Genomic DNA, 25,835 nt, shown 5'->3' with positions numbered 1-25,835 from the left:
TGCGTGTGGCATTTCCTGAAGGTTACCTCTAATAAGTGCTGTCAGCCTGCCAAGCTCAGACTGGCTGCGGAGTCTTTCTGTGGGAAGCATGAAGCCGCCTGGACCTCCTTGGCATTGTCACAATCTGTGACAGCAAGAGCTTAGAAAATAAAGCCCCTTCTGCATGGCAAACACATGACAATCTGTCTTGGGTAAAGAGGGACAGCCTGGGTGCATGTCACAGACAGTGATTCAAGGAGACTGGAGCTAGAGGGAACTCCCAGTGCACCAGCCAAGCAAGAGGGGGAGCGGCAGGGAACTGCTAATTACCCGAGGCAGAGAGAGGAGGGGAGCCCCCTTCCATTCTGAGCCCTAATCCCCAAACCAGCAGACTGCTATCAGCAGCCTTACACCCAGGTGAGACCAATGGAGTGCAGTAAGGCATTCGATGTATTTAGTTATTAGCCCATTAGCAAAAAAGAGTTTACTGTGCACTCCTGAGGCTATTTAGTCTCTACACTCCAATCAGCTTGGGAGGGAACCAGACTAGTCCATTTCACTCTGTTTATGGCCATTTCTCGTTCCTGGGCACAACTTTTGTTTCACTGATGTGCACATTCTGCTTCTCTCTTTCACCACCCCACCCCATCAGCTGGGCAGGGGTTATGCACGACGTTGTTGGGTTTGCATCTACAAAACACTGCAGAGGAATATTTCAATTCCTTTTTTATTCCATTAAAAGTGACGACCAAGGATGCTTCTATCTGCAATAGGTGTAACAAAACCGCAACTGCTACGGAACTGCTTCACGGTGGGCCATTAAAAAATAAATACATATGTACTGAGACGAGCGTTGGGTCACTTGCATCCAGCGAGACCCTGGAATGATATGGGTACTTAATTTATTTTTAGTTTAAAGAATCCTGAACTTTTCTTTGCCTCCTCTTCTTTCACAGGTGGCAATGAGATGCATCCACGTTCTGCATCCTTAAGCCCTTTTATGGGAAAATTAAAGGGTTAACACCAAGCCCTGCCAATCAAATAATAAATGGCACTTACATACTCCCTTATCTGAAGGATTAATGATTTACAGAAGAATATAAGCCGCCATCCCCATTTTACACCTGGGAAAACTTAGGCACAGACAGGTTAGATTACATGCTCAGGGCTACCCAGCAAGTCAGTAGCAGATCTGGGATTAGAACTCTGGACTAACTCCTGGTTCAGTTTCCAATCCAATGGATCACACTCCCCTTTTAAAAGAATATAAAGGTGGTTGTTTCAATTACTAAACTAAATATACAATCATGCGACAATTATGGTTGGGCCAGAGCAACCAATGCAGGACACAACACTTTCCAATGCAGCATACAGTAATAATGCCACCCCAGCCTTTGAACAATGTCAAGTCCAGAAGCGTTCTACCCACTCCCAGCATCCAGCCTCCCTACTTCCCTCCACTTTATTCAGCCATGGATTAAAGTCCCAAACAGACTGGTCTCTAAACAGAGCCCTGAAAATAAATAAATGCCATCAGTGCCTGGAAAGCAGGTGTCCGATAAGAGACAGACACATTACCCACGGTTACTGTTAATAGGGAACGCACTTGGGAGAACTTGCATTCCACTTGGGGAAGCCATGTTACATAAACTTCATTTCCATGTCTTTTATCTCTGATAAGATAAGCCATTGCTCAAGTTCGCATTCTATATCAAGTAAACCATGATAATCCTTTTAGGAATTCCCCATGTCCCAGCTTGAACAGACCTGCAGATAAGAGCTTAAGGGGTTGCCTTTAGCTAAAAAAAAGACAGACGCGCACACACACACAAGCATGCAGACACACATTTATTTAGAACATAAGCAAATGAGGGACCTAATATAAAGGTACTAGTGGCTTACATAGGTCTGCCTAAATAAAGAGATCTACTACTGTACCCTAAACCATAATGCTACAAAACCATTACTCATGCAAGTAGTATCTACTTAGGCAAACAGTCCCATTGAAACCTACTAAATCTTGAACAGGATTATTTGCACGAGCAAGGGGTTTGCAGGATCAGGCCCCATCAAGTAGTTTTGCAATAGGTTCAGCATATTGCATGTTTGACTTCCATCCCGAACCTTACTTAGCCTGCTGGATAATGTCAAAGTCTGCAATGTTTGGATACATCCAGAGGATGAATGAAGGGGACCTAATGAAGATAGCATGGCAGGAGAAGGTGATAGGAAAGAGACCCTGAGGAAAGCTGAGGATGTGATGGACAGATTGCATCAAAGACGGTGAGCAGATGAACCTTAGTGCCATCTCAAACAGATGCAGACAGCTGATGTTTCCATGAAAACCCAACCCCAGTTGATGGGATAAGCGGAAGCAGTAGCAGTAAGGTGGCTGGCTTTTTTAAAGCCCAGGATAATTTGGTAATAGTTACTAATGCTGGTAGCTAGCCACGAAGAGGGGCAGGAAGTACCTCTTCTTAATGTCCACACACAATATGGCACACCCTGGGACATCTTTCCTTATCTGACTACGTACCAGATCAGATCTGAGCTGCTATCATAGGCAGGACGGTCGATCTGCTAGATCAATGACTGGATCCAGTTTAATAATTCCTGTGTTTAGACAGTCAGATGTTCCGTGTGTATAATACAGCAGCCCAGTATTTAGCATAAACTTCTGCTTCCAAGCCCTGCATATATGATTTGGACGGCGGGGCCGGGGGCGGGGGCGGGGGGGAGGAGGAGGAGAGAAGCTAATTATATACAAATTTTTAAAGCCCTCCAAGCCACACCCCCCCCCCCAACAAAAAAAAAAAAAAACCTGGACATAAAATCAGGATGCAAATTAAAAAGGACAGCGGCTTTAACAGGGATTAATCCAGGGAACTGATTTAACCTAAAGGGAGTAAAGGCCAATGATTTATGCCTAAAAGTCAGAAAAACATTTACACAAACCCCACTTAACAGGGATGCATTTGGCCACTGCCAAGTAGTTAAGTGATGTTTAGCCACTTGTTTAAAAGTGAGCAGCTCCAGGATCTGCTCTTTTAAATAAACTAGTTCCCACAAAAAAAGAGAACGGTAAGATGCACTATCATTTGTATTCAATATTTTAAGATCCTCCCTGACTCCCCCCCCCCCCCCCACCGCCCATGTCATTTTCTCAGATCATGCAGCAGGCTGGGTGCCAAGGTGTTTCAGTTTAGTGGATTCTATTGTAACAATAGGTTCACTTTCTGTTTGTCTCAAAAACTGGTTGCTAGGTAAGAGACTTTGGGCGGGGGAGGGCTGGGGGAAAAAGATATGAGGACCTTTATGATTTTTTTTTTTTAAAGTTCAAACAAAGAGATATGGTCTATCACATACCACCAACGGAAGGATCCTGCAGCACTGACCTGTAAACCGGTAATGCTGTGGGAAATGTTTTTAAAATCAGTTATGTGAGAAGTGAACCTGGAAATGATATTGAACTAAGTCCACAGGCCAGTTGCCCTAGGAGGGTTCCTAGGCCTGCAATATTTTCTTAGGAAACGGATATGCGTACTTTGTACTTATGGCCCACGATGATGGGATCTCATGGTGCTTTACAAGCATCAAGCCAAATTCTCAACTGCAATATATGGACTAGACTAGACGACCTCTTGAGGTCCCGTCCAGTCCTACAATTCTATAGGCACTGCTCTGCTGATAAAAGCAAAGTCTCCCCCCCCCCCCATTTATGCCAGCTGAGAATTTGGCCCATCAGCTCTTGACATCCCTGTGATGGAAGACAAGTATAATATAGATGAGTAAATGAAGGCACAGAAAGGTTAAAGACTCATCCGTCCCTACATAGCAAGACAGTAGCAGATCCAGGAATCCTGACTCCCATCTGATTAGACAACATCCCATTAACCATTGTTTTAGGCCCTGCCTTCACAGCTTTAAAAAAAGTGTGTTTTACCTCATAGTCACTAATGCGCGTGAACACTGCTTTTACTCTGAACAGAAGACAAAGGTACTTCATTATACCGTGAGGTAAAATGGACGAGGTCAACCCCAAGCAGGGGTATAGGGCTGACCTTAGGAAGTTTACCTCCTGGTAAAACCCAAATGCCTTGTCTTCATTGCGTTTTTACCGCAGGACTGCTCATGTGCACATTAGGTACCAGGATTTAACAGTGAAGACGAGACCCTAGAGTGGTTGTTCCAGTGTTGCCTTTAAAGGACAGACTGGGCAGATTCCACATCTGCTCCGTAAAATGTTGTTTTCTTTTCTTCTGTTCCCCAGTTTTAGTCCCCTGCCTCCAGGCCACATGCAGATGACCGAGCTTTTTTCTGAAGCCAGTGCCAAGGAGGCCACTGCATTCATTATCCAGCAGAATAATGACAGAGTGCAATTCAGTCAACAGCAAATCCTCCCCAGGGGAGCGGCCCCTGACCTTTCCTGAGCTAGGGGATGAAAGTAAAGAGCCAGATCCCAGACAGGCTGCAGAGCTGAGCGAATAAGTCCTAATGAATCCTTTCATCTCTTTTTTTGGTTTGGAAAATGGCCACAAACAAGAGCACTGTTTTCTGGAGTTTGTTAATCGAAATGATTCAAACCAAATTTTTTTTTTTTTGTGGATTTTGTTTACGCTGTGGGGCGCTATCCAAAACACTCAACTTGAGTGGCACCCCTTAACAGAGAGTGGTCCCTTGGAATGGTCTGTTCCCTGATTACAATTAAGTCCCTGATGAGAACGCCCATGGGAAAGTGAACTTAAAACGCATGTTCTGCAAGGAGCGGAGAGCGAGTTTAATGTTCACTTTCAGCGAATGCCTGTGCCAGCAAAACTCAACTGCACAGATGTCAGTGAACACAAACAAGGGCACAAGAGATTGAAAGGGAAAAAATCCAACACAATATTCAAGGGCTTCCCTACCCTCCCCCAGATTAGTTTATACCAATTCACCAAAACTGAGTGTGTCTTGTGTATAACCATTTGGCACAGGCAAACTGGTGCTTTAAAAAAAAACACACACACACACAAACACGAAACAACTCCCCATTTCTAGAACCAAACACTTTGGAAGTTTCTGAAACACCTGCCCTCCTTTACCCCAATCTGTTTTTGTTTTAAGTGCAACTGGGTTATTCAACCTCCCGATTGGGAGAAACAGAAAAACACCCCAAGATAAAGAGATAAATCTACTCACATGGTGTTCCTTGGCCGACTGGAAATCTTCTAACTGAGCCCATTCCCCACCATCAAATCCACAGGCTTGAGGAGTTCATGTAATTCGAACAAAGCACCTGAGTTTGCAGGTGTTTGTCCTGACTGAACCCAAAGCTCAGAACCTTTTGGAGGTTGGCTCAATACTAACAGGAATTTCTAGGGGCTAGAGATAGGAACGATACCAACATACTACAATCACAGGGCACTTCCTGCCCTTTCCAAGGCAAATGAACTGACATGAACTCATACTTAAATAGAGCTTGGCTTGTATATTTATATAGATGCCAAATCCCAGGGATATCAATGACAACCTCTTCTTCAGTAAAACCAGATTACAGTGCTGGAGTCTCTAAACCCTCCCATGAGGGCATCCCACATGTCAACCAGGCCATCACCCTCTACACCTCGAGGGAAGGGAGTGGCCAGCTATATTCTGGGAGCCCTGCCTGACAGAGGTTTGTGCTGTTAATGCTTAAGCAGGCCTTCAAAAGCAGAAAAACAAAGAGCAAGTCAATGACTGACTGACATCCCGGCTTGGGATACCTCTGTCATGTCATGAAGAGACAACAGATTTGTTTGCCAGCCTGCCTAAGGGCTGGAAAGGTTTCTATGGGTCATACAGGAGAAAGGGAGCAGAGGTGAGCAACCAGACAATATTGTCTGGGCTGCATCTACACCGTATCCTGCTAGAGCCAGGGTCCTTTCCTAGTAACATCCCAAAGTAGTTCTGGAAAGGAAGTTGCTCTGTTTAGGAAAAAAAAGAAAAGAAAAGATTCCTATCCCGATGACAAGTTTCTGCAACAGGATGAGTGGGAGATTAAAACTGGGTCTCTTTAGTAAGTGGTAAGCACAGTCTCTGCTCCTGAGGCACTGACACACACAGAAAGGGGGGGGGGGGCGGAAATCGGACAGGAAATAAAAATTTATTTGCATCCCAGTTCAAAGCTGTAATTCAATGGACCTGCTTGTCCAAAGGAAAGATCTACGCTCGACTGGCTGCATATTACCCATTCCAAGAGGTGCCTCCGAAGCAGTAGCAACAAATCCACAACACCTTCAGAGAGCCAAGGCAAGTTCCAGTAATCAGTGTTGCCAGCTCCTGCGATTTTATTCATGAGTCTCACAATATTTGGCACTTTTCTTAAATCCCCAGCTCCTGGAAACATGGAACTACATGAGGATCTCAGCTTCCATTTAAAAACAAAAAATTAAAAATAAAAAGAGGAAATTTCTAGCCCTTAGAGGCATAGAGAAAAAGCTTGAAAATGCGAACCCCAAAAGGCTCAAAAAACAGAAGGCAAAATTATAAAGAAACCAAAAATTTAAAAATTACGAGATCCTCAAAAATATGAAGGTATCCTCACTATTTTGGGGCACTCAGCCCATGATTCTTGAAGGCCTGGGGTTGCCAATACTGAGTAATCCACCTAAAACGTTGACCAAAAGCCACCGCTGATTGTGGCTATGGATAGAAAATCCTGTTTAAGGTTGATTTGAGGAGAAGCATGTGTAAAATTCCTCCCAGTAACAGGCAGGCTTTTGTCTACTCAAGTTTCTACACTGCATTGATCACATGGGGTTTGGATGGACAGCTTAAGGGGCTTGGGTATAGCAGCACTGTCTGCCACCGTGCGCCTGCCGTGGCCTGGCTTTTAATGGAGGTTGAACAGCTGAAATCCCTGCTGCAGGGTGAAGCTCCAGTCATTGACATGATAATTAAACCCAGGAGAAACAGTCCAAAGTAGCAATACCTTTAACCGATACATCGGGAGGAGGAAACCCAAAGACACACACAACTTCTCCAGGGAGCATTGTTTTGTTACAAAATCCCGGATTAAGCTGGGTTTTAATGACAAAAAAAAATCAGGAGTGGGAAAAGGGAAAAAAAAATCCCTGAATTATAGGGCATAACCGAAACCAGAATTCTTGAAACTGCTACTTGCCTTCATCTGACTGAACGGAAGGAAAGCTCAAGATGGGTTTCTCCCATCAGAATTCACCACCTCACCTCCTTAGCCCCGGGGCATCTCAGGGTATGTCTGCATTGCAACAAAACACCCATGACTGGCCCGTGACAGCTGACTCGGCCTCACAGGGCTTGGGCGGCGGCAGCAGGGGGCATGGGGGGGTGTGAAGGTCTCAGAGACCATGCTGCAGCCCAATCCCAAAAATGTCCACACTGCAATTTTACAGGCTCATAGCCCCAGCCCAAGGCAGCGGACACAGGACAGCAGCGGGTGTTTTACTGCAGTGTAGACATACCCTCAAAAGGCCACTAGGCTGGGAAAGGACTAAGAGAGACAAGAGAAGGGGAAAAGCATCAACAACCTGCTGTCTCAGGTGCTAAAGGCCAACACCGGCTTCGGAAAGAAACGTGACCTGCTGTAGAAACCGTGCGGAAAACTCAGCCATCACTGGGGAGGTTTAAGCCAGGCAAGACAATGGAGAAGTTTTGTTCAGAAATCCATGGGTACAGATTTAGCCGGGAAACTGCTCTTCCTTAGATTAATTAACCAAAGTTCGATACAACAGAGGCCCTTTACCGTGCCCACAGGAAGAGCACTGAACTACAGTAGAACCTCAGAGTTATGAGCACCTCGGGAATGGCGGCTGTTTGTAACTCTGAAATGCTCATAACACAGAACAAAAATGTTATGGTGGTTCTTTCCAAAACGTACAACTGAACACGGACATAATATAGCTTTGAAACTTTACTAGCAGCATTTTCCTTCTGCATTTTTTTTTTTTAGTAGTAGTTTACATTTAACACAGTACTGTGCTTTCTTTTTGGGGGGGTGGGGTCTGTGCTGCTGCCTGATTGTTTACTTCTGGTTCCAAATGAGGTGTGTGGTTGACTGGTCAGTTTGTAACTCGGAGGTTGTACTGTACTTTAATACTTTTCATTGCTGTCACCGCCCGGGGGGAGAAAGAGAGAGTATTCCAGTTCAGCACAAGGGAGGATAAACACTTCAAACTCCGCATGCACCAGGAGAGGCAGCACAGACACAAAGAATCTTGACAGGACAGAAACACGCCAACCTCCAGAAACATTCCCGGCTTGGGGTTCAGTCAAGACAAACACCAACAAAACAACCAACTAGTCGTCAAGTGAGTTCACTTGTCAGACATCTTACAAGCTGTAGGTCATAACTTTTTAAGCAAAAGGCTCCCTAATTGCATCCACGCAGCTGACAAACAGGCTAATTACATGCACAGATTTCAGAGTAACAGCCGTGTTAGTCTGTATTCGCAAAAAGAAAAGGAGTACTTGTGGCACCTTAGAGACTAACCAATTAGGAGTTAGCTGTGACATGCACAAGGTTTAGCAACATAAATGCAGCCCAGCCAGGCCACCACAGTAGCAACTGAAAGGATGCATGCTGACTCTAAAAGCACTCAGCCCAGTTCCCTTCCCCAACACAGCAGGGCTTCCATGAAATCTACCAGCAACACGGGCAGACATTTTTTTTTTAAATATCAAGTTTAGTACAGCAGAACCTCATTAATCTGCACCAATGCCTGGGAAAACCACTGCAAGTTACTGCATTTTGCAAATAAGCAAAGCCATTTAAAAAGGGAGGGCAACATGCTACAAACTGTACTCTGTTCATTTACGATCAATACTAGTTTAGTTATTTACTACACTATGTTGCAGCATACTGGAGCCTATCAGTACAACTACTACACCCTCATTTCTAAAATCTGCTATTAAGTCTTTGCTGGGAAGGATGGGAGAGACCAACTATTTCTGTATGTCGAGTATAAAGATGAGCACTTTAGCAATATTCCCCGACAGTGGTAACTTTAACGTAAGTTCTCTGGGGCAGGCACCGTCTTTTCATTCCTGTTTGTACAGCACCTAGCACAATGGGATTCTGCTGCATGATTTAGGCTCCTATGTGCCACTGCAGAACAAACAATAAAATATCATGGTGTCTGAAGGATCTTCCCATGATCAGCCCTGACTGTCCAACAGCCATAACCAACATCAAGAAGAGAATTTTCTGATGGCTTCCAAGCTGAGGCAGAGGTTATGGGGAGTTTCACACCTGGAGTAAGGTTCTTGCCACAGAAATGCTCCTTGAACAAACAGGGACTTCTCTGTCTCTTTGGAAGTATCAGAAGCAGAGGTCAGAGTTTGTTTGGGTAGTTTTATGGCTAGTGTTGAGCTAATAAAGAGTTCAGTGACAGATTCAATTCTAAACCACTGGAGTAGAGCAGCATGTGTAAGAGTTAATGAGACTTGGAATATTAGCAGGACTACGCTTCTCCTTTATGGGACAGAGGCTTAATGAGACTAGAAATCGTTAACTCAGAGCAAAGATGCACACGATGAGGGAGAAGTGACAAATGCCTGTTTGGGAAGTGTAGCCACAGCAGCATTCCTGAGCCAGCCAAAAGATTCCAGCCAAGGACAAGTCATTGTACCCTGAGCAGATGGCACAGACACACAGCAGTATGACATGACCTCTGGCAACCTTGAAAGAGGTAGACTGTGGCCTGAAGTCACTGCTGCTCTAGGAAACAAGAAATATGCTCTACGTGTACCCACTTCCTTCAAGATGCATATCAGAGGGCTCATTGCTCCGATGCGCCACAAACTACTGTGGCATCAGATTACACTGCAGGTGCAATTCAAGATGCTGGGTTTGATCTACTGTAGAAAGGGCTCCTTGGATTAAAGCAATACAACTCCCTAGTAGGGACCTAGTAATACCAGTATAAACAACAAAAAACTTAATACTAATAGGGCTATCCCCATGCAAGATCCCCGGCCAGACAACATCTCCCGTGATGCACCAGGGTCTCCCCTCTTGGCAAAGGGAGGCAGTGCATCATTTAGGTCCACCAATGGCTATTAGCCAAGATGGGCCAGGATGGAATCCCTAGCCTCCGTTTGCCAGAAGCTGGGAATGGGTGACAGGGGATGGATCACTGGATGATTCCCTGTTCTGTTCATTCCCTCTGGGGCACCAGCATTGGCCACTGTCGGAAGACAGGATACTGGGCTAGATCTGACCCAGTATGGCCGTTCTTCTGTTCTTATCATAGGACATGAAGTCCAGCTGCAGAGACTGGCCCACAGAGAAGACTGAGAACATGAGACACCCAAACAATAACTCCCATGGAGGTACTGCAGCAGCATTTCAGAATTGAAATATACTGGTTTTCTGAGAAAAACTGAAAGAGTGTTTCAGTGTTGGGGCATTCCAAAATCATCTTTTCACAGAAAACTTTGATGACACTTTTCAGGAATATATTTAGTCAAAACCCCAATTTTCCACTGAAAAACAATGAACTGGTCAAAAAACTTTCCATCACATTGTTTTTAACCCCTGTGCTTTTTTTTCCCCCTCCTCCTTTTTGGAGTAGGGCTCGGTAGGCTAAGCGGTTATGAGCAAGGAGTGTTTTACAGTTGACACTATTATTTTGGCAACAGATCTTCAATGTTGCATAGGTCTGTAAGCCAGGATTTCAAGACAACTGCACTGTGGCCATTGAAAGACTAGATTCAAATTCAATACAGTGAAACAGACACCCATCTCTTAAAGAGGAAGTCTCAAAAGTATTCCCCAAACATAGTAAGTACAATTCTACTCCACCTCTCTCAGAAGGCTGATGTTATGCAGCCCATTTATTTAGGTGGATGCCTTAAGTGGCTGCTTTAAGACAGATTTCACTGCTATGAGAATCACTACACCTGCAGCTGCCTGTGTGATGAGAATACATAGGGACTACAGAGAAGACTCGGCTGACTGCATAACAAATTGGTCTGACTTTTCAACGCATACAAAAAAGTCACTTGACAAGGCTGCATGGTGAGGCCATTGCATTTCCATCTTTTCCTCCACCTCCAGAGTGACGACCTGGAACTCATCATACAACGGGCCTGATTCTGTTCTCATGCCACTAGATGTTAACAAGTTACATAAGCATAGAACTGGTGGCAGGGTTGGGGGGGGGGGGGGGTGTGGAGGGGAAGAATCAGGCCCTAGGTTAGTAAAGGCTTTGGGCTTGCCTGCACTAGACTTTACCTTAAAAACCAATAAGGAGTCTGGTGGCACCTTAAAGACTAACAGATGTATTTGGGCATAAGCTTTCGTGGGTAAAAAACTTTCAAGGGTAATTTTCACTCCATGCATCTGAAGACATGGTGTTTTACCCATGAAAGCTTATGCCCAAATAAATCTGTTAGTCTTTAAGGAGCCACCAGACTCCTTGTTGTTTTTGGGGATACAGACTAACACAGCTTACCCCCCCCCCCCCATACTAGACTTTGTCTTGAGTTAATTAATTGCCAGTTAACTCTCAAGGCACTTAATATGTTTGTGAAGGCTGATGTGTTTGGACACTCCTCACACCTTTGCTCCAGGCTACAAACACTGTTTGCCTTAGGGATCAGCAAAGAACAAATGTTTGTAACTTCCTTGATCACACCTGTAGGGAGTGTCATCCATGCCAGCCTTTACAAACATGTCCCAGTACTTTGGCAGTTAACTGGCAATTAACTCCAGGTTAAAAAGTCTAGGGAAGCCACATTTGTGAAGTCAACCTGTCATGTTCAGAGCTACAAAGGTCCCCCCATGGAACCACAGCTTTCAAATCCAGCTAGGTGTCTTTTTTTCTTAAATGCATCTCTGTATAGCTCGAAAGCTTGTCTCTCTCACCAAGAGAAGCTGGTCCAATAAGACAGTACCTCACCCGCCTTGTCTCTGGAGTAAGACAGACACAAAATACAAATCAAAAATCCTATCAGCTATGGCAAAATATGTAGATTAGCCAAGGAGAGCACCTGCTTAACACTATATGGATGTCCAAGGACGCGTGAGGAGCAAATCCTCCCCCACCCACCCCATGGTCATGAATGTTATCTTCATGAAAGGATGGTTTGGCAACTAAAGTGAAAGTCATGGGGGAAAATCCTGCACCTCCCCCATCAATGGTGCCAGAATTTCACTAAGGGAAATCAGGAGATCTGGGTATTATGCGTAGCTCTGCAGCAGACTGTAACTTGGGACTCTCCATTTCTCAACCTTGGTCTACTCGTAAAAGCTTTGCAGGCATAGCTATGTATGTGAGAAGTTTGGGGGTGGGGGAGGGGGGCAGGAAATCACACCCCTAACCAACACTGCTACACTGGCAAAAAATCAAATATAGATGCAGTAATAATAGCAACAAAAAAAATCCCTTATTCCATTTGGGGAACTGGTTTAAAGCTATACTGGCGAAAACAGTTTTTCCAAGTGTAAGTTGAATCTCCACTGGGGGCGTTTGCTAGTATAGCAAAGACAAGCCCTCAGCTTTCACCGCCCTAACAGGGATGCCAAGAGTTTTAACAGCAACATTTGTAAAAAAAGTGCTTTGAGATTTCCAAAAGGAAGATGCCCAGAGTACACCTCATAAGAATTACCAGACTGGGTCAGACCAATGGACCATTTAACCCAGTACCCTGTCTCCAACAGCGGCCAGTACCAGAGCTTCAGGGGGAACAAACAGAACAGGGCAACACTGGCGATATCTTTTCTGGGCTTCTGGCAGTCAGAGATCTACAGTCACCCCAAGCAGGGGTTGCATCCCTGACCATCTATTTCTAATAGCCATTGATGGACCTATCCTCCATGAACTTCTCTCATTCTTTTTTTAACCCAGTTACACTCTGCCATGGGATGTGGTGATGGCAATCAGTCTGGTACAGAGGCTTGATTCAGCGACAGGTTACATAAGACATTTAGTAGTTCTGCAATTTCATATTTTAGATCCTTCAGAACACTTGGGTGAATAGATCTGAGCCTGGTGACACGACTGTTTAATTTTATCAATTTGTTCTAAAACCTCTCTGACTGACACATATCAGTATGGGACAGTACTTCAGATTGGTTCACCCAAAAAGAACAGCTCTGGAATGGCAGCAAACCTTGGAAGTTGTGCCCCCAAAGACCCATGAATAAAAGTGGGATATGGATGCACATCTTAAAGAACACCCACTTGCATCAACTGGTGGGTTTCTTTATCATTCTCTCCTATAGCACTTGTTTAGAACAGTCTCCAAACACAGCCTTTCATGTGGGTTACTTGCCAAAGCCAAAAACTTCAGCCACTTCTGAGGCCAAAACAAAAAAACAAACAAACAAACAAAAAAAACAACACTTCCAGCCAACACTTCCGATAAACACCATCACCACCAACATTTGCTTCAAAATAAAAACAACGCTTCTCTACGTGGGAAAGAGGAGGCGTAACTGATGAAGTGCCATGTGCCTCACAGCCTTCACGCTTGTGTGTTACATAAAAATCTCCACTGACTTGCATCACAATAAAAAGAAACTTTCTTTGCTCAGTGTAACGGGCAGAGAGGGCAGAGGCAGCTCATGAGAGCAAAGGCTCTTGTCATCGACAGCAGGTGAGTTTCTAGCTTGGGTGTGAAACATCCGCTTGCCCGTGACACTCTGGTGTCACAAGCCACACACAGGCAGCCAAACAAGCCCCAACAGCAGCCAGACGGGGAAACTTCAGCAATGCAGATGGAACGGTCACAAGGGAGCAAAATGAGAAAGAAATTAGAGTTAAGTGCCCAGTACCCAAAGAGATAATGGGAACCAGGGAACCCTTCTGGGAACAGTAAAGGAGCTCTGGCTAACTGATCTGCCACCAAGCAGATGTATTAGATGAATTTTATTTAGGGTTTATCTACCTTTTTTTTCCCCAGAGTCTTCCCAACTCAAGACAAATATTCCTAAAACAGAGGCTTTGCTGCAGCTTTCAATCATCTCTCTTGTTGTGTTCCCCCTCTCCACCCAAAACACCAGCATGGCTTCACGGAAATGTGAACTTGGCAGGCCTGCCTGCTTTTGTCTACAGGTACAGCTTAATGTGCTGCTGAAGCAAAACAAGTCTGCAAAGTTCAGTGCGGGAGGTGGAGGGGAGCAGATCGGTGACCTGGAAATAAAGCTGAGAATCTGGACTGACCTTACATTCATGGAAAACAAAATTCTGGAGGAATTTTCATACTAGATAGAGGGGGGAAAACCCATTAATTATCTAGGGACAGCTTTCCTACGTTCCAACAGGTCCTATAGCAAACAATTAACTCTGGAAATGTCCTGAGAGCACACTCCTATGCAGCAGTATATCACTAGTTATGTATAGTTTAATTACTCACTTGAGTGAGAGACAGTAATGCTTTACTAAACCAGCTCCTAATAACATCAGGTCAAAAAAGCAGAGGAAGGCACAGGACCACTCAAGCTCGGGGGTAAAGACTTATCCAGAGCGGTGACGTATCTGCCAACGTAGCAGCCAGATGTTGCCACCACTAAACAGAGCTCTAGCCTGTATTTGTGAGGTACCGGAGGTAAATATTCTAGAAGATTATAGAGGCCAGAGATAATGAGCAATTTAAAAACAAAACCAAGCATCAATGTGCCACAGAGAAAACTAGTCCCATAAAATGGCTGCCAATTACATTTTTATAGACTTTTGACAAAAAAAAAAAAAGCAGCGTTGTTTATAATAGCTTGTTAGAAGCTTGAGTAGTTAGGTTTTTCTCTACCTTTATTTCCCTCTTTAATCAACACCGTCCTTCTATGATGCACACACAATTATAGTTTAGAATGGAGTGAAAATTAACATTTTTATAAAACTCCCATTCAATTTCAAAGAAAAATCCTAAGTTTCCCATTACAGCTGTTCCCTTTTCTGCCCAGAGACTAGCTTAGAAAGAAAAAGAGCATAGTAACCGAGTTCCAGATGCCCATCACTACCAGACAGACACACATGGCATTGAAGTACTGCCTCAGGTCAGACCCACTTCTCTGCGCTTTATAGATCTACGCAGGGTGAAGAATTCATCCATGTTACAGCCCGAGCTCTGGAGAGGAGTGCCAAACCCCACATCGAACCACCCCTCTCCCCACCCCATGCTTTAAGGAAGTTTGTATCTCAGCTTTGCTGCTGGAGGCCACTGCTGATGCTGTCCATACAAGGCTCTCCACTGCTAGGTCAGAGAAGCAGCTCTCAATAAAGCCCACACTACGGGTTATTATGTAAATCACTCTCTTCCACAAGGAGAGGATAAACCAACGACACTTGGCTAGATATTAACCCAACAGCCAGCATCACAGAAAGGAAATCCTGTAGGTCTCCCTGCCTTGGCATATGTATACACGCTCAGCTCCAGCTGGGCCTGTGGCTAACAGAGAATACTAGAAACATCCTCTGCCTCCCCCGGCCTCCCCTGCTGGGAAATCTCCTCTGGGAAGGGTCCAGTCACTCTGGCTAACCTTGGTTGTCAAGGCTCCCCTCCTCTTCCTCCTGACTTTGGATCCCTCATGTCCTCCTCCATTTGTCCTCTCAAGGTAAACACTCTTCAGCACATTTCTCCCCACTAAGCCTGAACCCTTTGTCCTCAGCCACATCTAACACCCCCTGCCCAGAGGAGCTCTACTGCTCTGATCCTGCACCACTGACGCTAACAGGAGCGGATCCAAGCCCTCTAGCTTCAGTGGGGACTTTGCTGTGCATATGGATTCCCTCCTTGCCTCCCCAATTCCACAGCTAATGAGGAGACGCCAATCCCCAGCCATTATAGCACTGCTCCTGGATGTCAGGTCACTCTGCTTCGGTCAATGGTTCCACCTCTGTTCTCAGAGCCCTCCTTAGAGGAGTCACTCAGGCTTCAATACTGCCCCTTGCACAAGCTTTTTCCTGCTTGGCCGCTTTCTACCCTAAGCAGACTTCTTGGTGTCTAATCAATGGCTCTGCCTCCCTAGACACCGTCCCTGGCGTCTCCATCAAGCCAACTCCCATTTTTATCTCCACATCTGTGCACTTCAGTCTTCAGGGCCGGGGTTTTAGGCCTCAAACAGCCCTGCCCTCCTCCATGACCCCATCCTCCCGTATTCCTCTGTACCGCCCACATTCCTGATGTAATCATTTTTGACCTGAGCTCTCCTCCTCCTGCTGCTCCTTTCATCTCTAATGTCTGCCCCCAGCCACTGCCCAACTCCCACCACTGCCTTCACCTCCTCCAGTAGCTTCCTCGCTCTGCTGCCGCTTGCCGCCTTCTACATCACAAGAAATATGGCCCCACCACACACACTGGCTCCCTATTCGTCTCAGAAATGCCCCTCTCCAGGGATCTGTTCCAGACTGCTGCAATCTTCTTGCCTCCCTCTGACTTCCTCCTCTGTGTATGCCGGCAACAGCTGCCCCTGCCCCCTCTGACCCTTCCTCCCCCGTAAATCTAGGAGCCTCCTCCTACAGAGCTTCTACCATCTTTCCGTCTCTTCTCCCTCAGACACCGGCCTCATGACTGAATGCTTTAAATCTGTCATACATCATCATCTTCTACAATTCATACACCTCTGCTGCCTCTGAAGTTTTTGTGCCACAAAGTGTCCTGGGATAGAGTCTGCATGAAAAATCTTATAGACAACACAGCTGCATGGTATTTAACAGCACCAGCTTTAGGATAGCTTCTTTTAAAAGGTGTCACACCGTTTTGAAGAGTTTCCTTACACTTAACAGCAAGCACATCCAAAGAAAGAGAAAAGAAAAAGTTTCTGCCGACCCTTCTAACTCAAACATTATGGCATCAGGGATAAGAGAAAAATCTTTTGGCTGACTAAAGAGCAATGTAGGTTCAAATCCAAGCGTAAGTTGATATTGCCTATAATTGGTTCCCGAGCCAAAAAACACAGACAAAAAGAAAAAAAAAATGGAAGGCATTAAACAACCGATGCATTCACTATTCTTGAAATAGTCAGTGTTTTCATTTAAGTTATTTTTTTACATATCCTTCAGTTTCATGGCTCATAAAGTTAATTTGGAGTTACTTCCCTTCCCGTAACGAGCCAGCGCCGCTCTCCTTTACATTAGCTAATGTTGGTTCAGCATTCTGAAAATAGAAAGTGCTTCATCGAGCTAAATGTTATCATCATCGCCAGGGTCACCCAGGAGGCACATCACCTTGGCACTTACTTCGACGCCCGTCTGCTTGCCCTTTTCCCCTCACAACCCAGTTCTCACAAAGAACTGGTCTTTACTTACAACGTAGGCTGACCTCGCGACATCGCTCAGAGCTGTGAAAAATTTTGTGCCCTGAGGGATTCTTCCGTCAACCTGGCAACTACCTCTCAGAGAGATGGATCGCCTACACGGACAGAAAAACCCCCTTCCGCCTACACTATGGCATGACAGCGGCACAGCTGCAGGGCCGTAGCTATTACTGTGCTTCGTCGACAACAAACCTGACCGGGCGCCTTCGCCCCTTAACAGATTTTGTGATCATTGGGCAGTTCACCTGAGGATGTGCCGCAGAGCTGGTGCACACACACACACACACACACACACACACCCCCACCCCAAACATCTAAAAACACTGGTGACCCCCGACTACTGATCTGGTAAGCAAGCTACTTTATTATTTTTAATTTTGTTGCAACAGAAGTCAATTTTATACCTTTTCTTAAATATTTAAGTGGTACCACACTATTTTAATATTATGGTTGGGGTATAATCATAATGCCTTTTTTAAAGTTCAAAAAAGTCTCGGTTATAAACACACACACACACATTTCTGCCTCAACAAATAACGCAATTGAAAACAAAAAATTTTTTTTATTAGTCAGTTTTTTATTTTTATTCAAAGAAAAAAATTGAGGGGAAACCTCAGCATGAAGTAATGTTAACAAAATGTCAGTTTCTTGTTTGGGTTTTTATGAACTTGTTTGCGCTTTTAAATAGAGCTATAAAAATGTCATAGCAAAAATGTTTAAAAAACAATTTATGCATAAAGCTAACCAAACAATTTCAACAGGTTTCCACCTTTGGCTCCCAAACACAACAAAGTGTCATAAAAATTTAAATACCCTCAAAGTGTTTGCATAAACTTACATTTAAAATTTTGGTTTCATTGTTATACACTTTTCTTTTATGTTATGTTAAAGGGAAGTATTGATGGTTAAAAATCTGTGCTTCTAAATAGTTAATTTACTGGTGATAATTATTCCACTTTTAACTCTAAAAAGCTTAGTAAAAATTATATTACTAACTCTTTTGCTAAAGCAGAGTACTGTCCAGCCGGGGAAAGCAATACACCTCCTCAGAGAAGATTGTAAGTATCTATTCTAGCAGTTAAGCATTACATTTAGAATATCAGTAATGCACCTCAAGTAAATATTAACAGCTATGCAACAATTTCAAAAGCATAGCTTGAGTTATAAACTAGTTGGTCGCCATTACATTGTAAACAAACTAAGTCAATCCGTGTATTAAATCTGTGTTACTGAAAACGAGGAGAAATGTAAACAAAAAAAGCTAGCTTTATTATGTTAAACTAACTAGCTGTTTAAGGTTGCATCCGACAGACCAAAGACACGAAAAGAGATCATCACGCAGCCAAACATCTAACACCACTCACTATATCTTCAACTGACTTACTCTGAAGCCTTGGCCCTCACTTAACCTTGCAGGCCTACATTTCCAGCAGTGTCTAGTGATTTGGTCAGAACAAGACCATTTGGTTTGGCAGGACCAGGATCAAGTGCTAAGTATCTGAAACTCAGGCCCCTTTAAAAATCTCAAATTGGGCACCAAAAATCACTTTTGAATATTTATCATTCCACCCCACCGGGTAAATAACTACAATAATCTCTTCCTTCTCAAAGGCTTGGAGGATTTGTTATTAGCTTGTCACATACATTTTAAACATGTAAAGTGAAACACAAGTGCTAAATATTATTACCTTTATTCAGGTTTCTTGTCCAATAAATTAATTGAAAGCAAAACACTTGCTCAGTACAGCAGTGTTCTGCGATCACACACATTCATACCGAACTCTGGGTAATCTACAACAAGTTATACAATTTTACATGAAGAAAAGGAGGACTTGTGGCACCTTAGCTCACGAAAGCTTATGCTCAAATAAATGTGTTAGTCTCTAAGGTGCCACAAGTCCTCCTTTTCTTTTGCGAATGCAGACTAACACGGCTGCTACTCTGAAGCCAATTTTACATGAGAAAGTATTTACAATACAGCCTCAAATACAGCAAAGCCTTGTATGGTATAAAATGCAATGACAGTTCATAGCTACCAAAAAAATATTGATTGACGGTCTCTGTCCCAGGCAGAGCTGACCAAGCCCATCAAAAGCAATTAACTCCATTCGTGTCCCCATGAGACACTGTTGCATAGGGGTTCTCCCTACCATAGGGGGGCCCCCTTCTTTGTACCACAAGTATCACATTTCCTGCATCACTTTTCTACATCCTGCCCGCATTTCCCTCAACAGAAATTCTCTTAGCTGGGCTAAGGTTTTGGCAGCCCCAAAATATCCAGCAGTTTTACATTTATGACATACACTGAAAAAGGAGGTTCTGAGGTTATCTGGTACAACAGCTGGTTTCTCCCATCTTTTATGCAATCTCTCATCTGTCAATTCTGAGATTCCCCATTGTGACCAGAAAGCTTTTACTGTGGTATTTTGAGGGGATGCTACAGTCGCCAATGATTTTCTAATCAAACAAACACTATTCTAAATCAGGATCCTCTCTTTGGGAAGCTTTTAGTTGCTCCGGGGTCCATTTCTGAAACCCTACATCCTGTGCTCCAGGGAGTGAACCAGGAACCCTTTGCACTTCTGCAAATGAAGGGAAGAGACGAGATAGCCATCTCTTCCTGAGAACACTCATTCCTTTGAGTAACCAATTCCTTGCTCTCCCGCCTAAGGCGGTGTTTGCCATTAGCCTCCCAAGGAGGCCATCAGCATTACCATGATTGTGTCCACAGCTGTTGTGTGTCTATGAAGTCACAGCATGGCAGTTTTTCCAACCACCTGGCAAATGGCCCCTTAGGATTCCTGAATCTAAAGAGCCATTGCCAAGATGCACAGTCTATCCTGACCCATATAGATAAGTGGTGAAAAATTTCCCGATAGATTTAACCACTGCCAGGAATTCCTATCACACGGTGCAGTAATTCCTCTCTGGAGGACGTAGACAACTTCTGCAATAAGCCATTACCCTCTCAAAGTCTGTGTTCTTGTGTCACTACTGTCCCCAAACCGGGAGCATTAGTGACTGTAGGCAGACCAAGACAGGAGCAATCACCAGAGCCCTTTTCAACTCTAATCACATTTAGTGTGTCATTTGGAGGATCCTCCTCACCCCCCCCATCCCACTTTCTGTGGGGATTCCACAGGGCTCAGATCCTGGGTCTCCTTCTCTTCTACCACTCCAGCTTAACTCTGGGAAATTTCAACCACAAATTCAATTACCAACTCTATGCGGTCAACTCACGGATCTACCTTTCTACTCCAGATCTGTCTCCTACCCAAAAGGGGGGGAAAAAAAACACTCTCCCTGTCTCTCCATCTCTTTGTGGATGTCCAGTCATCAGCTCAACATGGCTGAAACAGAGATCTTAATCTCTCCCCAACTCACTCCCTGCGACCTCCTTTCTCGGTCATGGTGTGCAATACCACCCCCCCTGCCCATCCCCCTACATACACACACATTCATCTCTGCGATAATTCACTGCATTTATTTGCTTTTGATAACCCAGGTAAATTTTCCAAAAGCACTAACTCCACATGGATTTCCAGTGTAAAACTGTCATATATTGTGCTGCTCTTCTGTAGTATTTCAATTATCTCAAAACTCTGGAAACAATCATGCTTACAGCAATCCCCCTCCAGGTAGGTATTACATACATTATACAGCTGGGTAAGCAGAGGTAGAGAGAGGTTAATTGACCTCCCCAAAGTTTCTTAATGAGTCAGCAATCAAGGGCGGGGAAGAGAGATCCTGGCCAATGAAGTGACCGTTTTGCAATTGACTGGAGACTGGACTACATGAGGTGATCCTAACTCTCATTCCCTGGCTTACAAACTTTTATTAATATCATGCACCTATTCTTCTTCAGAGCACACTGCAAGCTAACACTGGATATATTCTCACCCACCCTTACAAATCCTAAGCTAGAAGCAAATGGGAACCTCTATCCAGCTATGCAATGCCTAGAAGTCACATTAGCATCTATACAGATTTATCAAGGTTACTGATAATCAATGGCAGATAGCTAAACCTTAACAGCTGGTGTTTTCCTGGCTCGCACACTGGAGCAGAGGTCACAGAAGCATACAAATCATAAATGCACATTCACAGCAAATGAGATTGGGGGAAAATAAAAATCAGAGATATCACCTGCCTAAAGCATCAGCATGTTTTTTGCATACAAAATTCTTTAGCTGAACACAAAGTTAGGTCAGATCACACCTTGACTACAAACAGAATTGTTTGCAATCCTACCAAGTACCTTCCAGTCACATGCAGAGTATACAGAGTTTACTGCAGTAGAAACAGGGCTAGTCTCACTGGGTCAAAATGTAACCCCCAGCCCCAGGCACAAGAAGCCACAGGAGGGATAGACAGTCATGCAGCTTCTGCTGCTCCAGCCAGTCTGGCGTGAGCCACAGTTGGCTTCGCCAGAGAGAGTCTGCTCTTTGTGCATTGTCAGGGAACAAGAAGAGCATGGTCAGGAGAGAGAACAGGAAATTGCCTTTTTTGTCAATTTTCATTTTATCACTCCAGAGATTACCGTTCAAAAGTGGAATGTACACTTGTTGCCCACAGACACCATCAGACCAGCCCTGTTTACTCATCATAAATATTTACATATCAGCCACTAAACTCAACATTTGCAGGTAAGTGGGCTCAGTATTCTTATTTCTATATGGATGAGACCTGCTCAACAGTGGCCGTAACGGCTCTCTTTTCTCTAACACGTCTAAAAATATGTAATGCATCAGTGAGAAACTTTATTGGGTCTAGATTTCCACATGGCTTTGACATGTCTCTGGGATCTCATGTAGGCATAAAGCCAGGAGCTTCAAATATACATGACAGTAACAGTCTGAAAATAAACAACAACAACAACAAAAGAGCAACACACAACCGTAGAAATAAGAACTATGGATAAATATTAAAGGACAAAACAAAGGGCCAGCTATTTACATGCACATCAACAATGCATCTTGCATCACAGGACATGCTGCCAAGTCAACTGCATTTCCCTATGTTCCGCTTCCAGTTTCAAAATCACTTCAATATCTTTAATAGACCTTAAAAAATACTCCCTGGGGTCCATGAATTGCAGTTCCCAGCAAGAATGTCATGGGCAGCCATCTGAAAGAGAGAAATCTGGGTGGAAAAGGGAGGGGACCAGCACTTGTTGGTTGAAGGCACAGAAGTGACACAAGATCACAAGGGTAAGAGCAGAAGAATCAATTTACCAAAGCAACTTTCCAGAGTACCACAGAGCGCAGTTCAAATTAAAGGAAAGCCTGCAGCATTCCCGCTAGAGGAAGCTTCGTTGTCCCTTGAAAAATGTCCTAGTTCAAAGCGGCTTTCAACTGTAATTTTGATTCTACACAACAGCCACTCAGTTACACAGAGACACACCCACACACACACCTGCCTAAAACAAGCATTCCTCAGTTCATTTGCTCCCACAATTCACAATGATCTGCTCTGGATTCTGAGCCTATTAATAGTTCTGTGTGGTTTCTCCTCTCCCTAGCTCATATATATTTCAGCTGGGGTGTGGAAGGGAGAGCAGAGGCCCTGCCAGTTCATGCTTTTCCCTCTAGGATGCTGTATGGGCAAGTTCCACGCTGTGTGTGCAGATGCCAAGCCTTTCTCCCCAGCCAATGCACCCTGCCAATTAGCAAGGGCTATAACAAACTCCTCTAGCCTTTCCTCACCCCCACCTCATCCTTCCATTATGGAGCATTTGGGGTGGGGAGGAAGATCAATTACATCGACCTTAGGGTGGGGAGACTAGTTCTCTCTCTCACTTTCCCCTAGGGAGGTCCTTTTTTAAAAAAAAAAATCCTTCCTCTTTCTAAAGCAGGAGTTAGCCAAGCAGTTGCTCAGCAGATCACCCCCCCCCCCCGGTCTCGCTGCGGGGAATCCCAGCCTAGACGAGATGGGACTGATCGGGGGGGGGGGGGTCCCTGCCACCCCGGGACATGCATACCATGTTTTAGAAAGAGCGGTCAGGCGACAAACCAAGATCTGGGGCAGGAAGGGCTGCCCGGGAAAAGTCTGAGTTACCCTGCGCGCTTTGCAGACACACACCAATCTTTGGGGGGGGGGAGGGGGGTTGTTTGGGGTTTATTTTTTTTTTAAAAAGGAACAAATGCATTTAAAGTGACTTTTAGCCATTCAGCTCATTCTGGCATGCAAACACCCCCCGCCCGCCCCCATCACACACCAGCCAAGAGGGATTCCCCCCCTCCTCCCCCTTCTGCTTGTTTTGGAGAAAGTAAGTCTCGGGGGGGGACCCTTCCCCCCCTTACCTAGTGCCTCTGCTAATCGCTTCTTCTTTCAAATCTTCCTCCTTCTTCTCCCCTAGTATAACGAGGATCCGTAAAGTAAGAAGGGGGGGGGGAGTTTGGGAAGGAAATGAGCAAGTGTGTTGGGGGGGAGAAACCAACCCAAATATCCCCTGGATCAATTGCTGGAGGAGGAACACGCGGCTCGGTGTCTCTGCCCTTCCATCTGCTGCGGTGTTTATAAATCCAGAGCCTGGCGGGAGGGGGGGGGGCTCTGTTTTCCCCGGAAACCTCCCCTCTCCTCGCTCCCTTTCTAAGATGTCTGTCTGCGGCTGCTGCTCTCTTCTCCGGAGCCTTTGCAAAGGAGCAAGTTTGTGATCCGCCTCTGGCGGCGGCTGCCGGCTAGCTGCTCCTCCCCTGCGATCCGGCGTGGGGAGGGAGCGGGGGCAGAGAGCCTGCGAGCAGCGATCCCCCCCGCCCCAGCTCCGCAGCAGCCCGGCTTGCAGCAGCCGACTCCCCGGGTTCTTAAAGGGGCCGGGGCGCGAGACTCTGCACCGCGCTGCAAAGCGGCCGGCACCCGCTGGGCCCCTTCCCCCGCCGCAGCCACGTTCCCTCTTCGCGGGCGGCCGGGCTCCCTTTCATCGGTCGGGTTTTATTTTCCTCTCCCGACGCAATTCCTCCGTTGTGTTTTTTTTTTTTTGTTTTTTTTTGCAGAGCGGGAGGCATTGCAGACAGCAGGGCACGGCCCCTGCTACCCACTGAGCAATAGGCACTGGGCTGTTTTACAAGGCTGAAATGAGACTTTGCAAGGGGGGGGGGAATCATAGAATATCAGGGTTGGAAGGGACCTCAGGAGGTCATCTAGTCCAACCCCCTGCTCAAAGCAGGACCGATCCCCAATTTTTGGCCCAGATCCCTAAATGGCTCCCTCAAGGATTGAACTCACAACCCTGGGTTTAGCAGGCTAATGCTCAAACCCCTGAGTTATCCCTGCCTCCCTCCCCAATCTGGGAGCCAATTCTGCTTTTAAAAAAAAAAGATATTTAAAAAAAAAAAAAATCTGGAGGATATCGTGAGCCCTTCGTTTGGGGCCCCAATGCTGGGTTTTTACTCTTTGTTCCGAACCAACCGCCCTGAAGAGTTGCAAAAAGCCTCAACACCAAGTAGTGATCAAAACCTGCAACTTCAATAGCAAGCGACCAACCCTGATTGATTACAAAGGGGAACATGCAGCGTTGGGCCCTGACAAGCCGGCATGTGGTTACCTTTAGTCCCGCGTTGCCAGCTCTCCTGATTTCATTGCACGTCTCATGATAGTTGGTGTTTTTCTTAAAGCCCCAGCTCCTGGGGAGTCCAATGATTTAATGAGATTCTTAACTTTCTAAGTACTTTTCTAGCCCTCACAGTTGCAGAGAAAAACCTTGGAAATGTGAATCGAGTGCATGCTAAAAGCTAGGAAGCCAGAGAACCATTTTTCTGGGGGGGTAGAAATCTCCTTTTATTAGTAAAATAATTATTAAAATAATAATTAAAATAAAAATAATTAATAACACCTAGCACTTTTCATGAGTAGCTCTCAATCCTTCACAAAGGTCAGTGAAAGTCAGTCATGATTTTTTGGAGGCATGACGTGATTTCTGAATGCTTGTGGTTGACAATACTGCTTTACACACAATTGGGGCTACTTGCAAGCGTGTTAAACGTGTATGTGTCTGCAGGATAGGGATCTAACTCACATGCATAAGTATTGACAGAATCGGGCCCATGGTTGTAATAATATTTCCAGACACAGTCTGTGATTCTGCAAGCTTCCTCCGCAAAGAAAACCCCATTTATTTCAGTGAGAATTGAGGCTTCTAATTAACATGAAAAATCAATTCCAACATGTCCAAGTAAAACTTTCGCATGTGTTTTAAGAAACTAACAGTTCACACAAGGTGTTAAAGGAGCGTTTCAAAAAGGTCTGTCTGATTGCAGTTTATTTAGTTGGCCAGTTTTTCCTATTTGGTCATTTCCTTTTAGCAGGCACAAAACCTTTCTGTTTAAAGATACATCACAGCTTATGCTGGGGGGGAGGAGAGTGAGGGGGGAATGCAAAAGAGGCCTTAACCATTGGACTGGTTACATTGCTTTACAGTTTCCAAACACACCTCTGTCAGCTGGTGTCAGATTGTTTTACAACAGTTCAGCACATCTGCAGGGAGAAGTGAAAATCACTGCAGAATTTGCAGGCAAAAAAAAAAAAGAAAGGCATGCCCCTGTTTAAATAACTGTGTAACGGGACAGGGGGGCATAAACTTACCTACCCCAGGAAATTCAAGGTT

The 25,835-nt window shown here is 44.9% G+C and overlaps 2 protein-coding genes across 13 annotated transcripts in view; both read right to left on the bottom strand.

Moving 5' to 3' along the window:
• The window catches only part of NCOR2 (nuclear receptor corepressor 2), a 398,218-nt gene extending 374,637 nt beyond the window's left edge, over positions 1 to 23,581 (bottom strand). For 7 of the 11 annotated variants that reach the window (XM_074972262.1, XM_074972272.1, XM_074972266.1 and 4 more), the window contains exon 1: positions 23,536 to 23,575. The gene's annotated coding sequence lies outside the window, so the exon portion shown is untranslated. Of the gene's footprint in view, positions 1 to 23,535 lie in introns of all 11 variants that reach the window. The other 4 variants (XM_074972271.1, XM_074972273.1, XM_074972263.1 and 1 more) reach the window with 3 other exon arrangements.
• Positions 1 to 25,835, bottom strand: part of SCARB1 (scavenger receptor class B member 1) — a 540,196-nt gene that overhangs the window by 275,324 nt on the left and 239,037 nt on the right. The window lies entirely within an intron of this gene.

The sequence above is a fragment of the Natator depressus genome, chromosome 15, assembly GCF_965152275.1.
Source record: "Natator depressus isolate rNatDep1 chromosome 15, rNatDep2.hap1, whole genome shotgun sequence".
NCBI lineage: Eukaryota > Metazoa > Chordata > Testudines > Cheloniidae > Natator > Natator depressus.
Note: the sequence above shows the minus strand (reverse complement) of the source record. Positions and strands in the feature narration are given on the sequence as shown.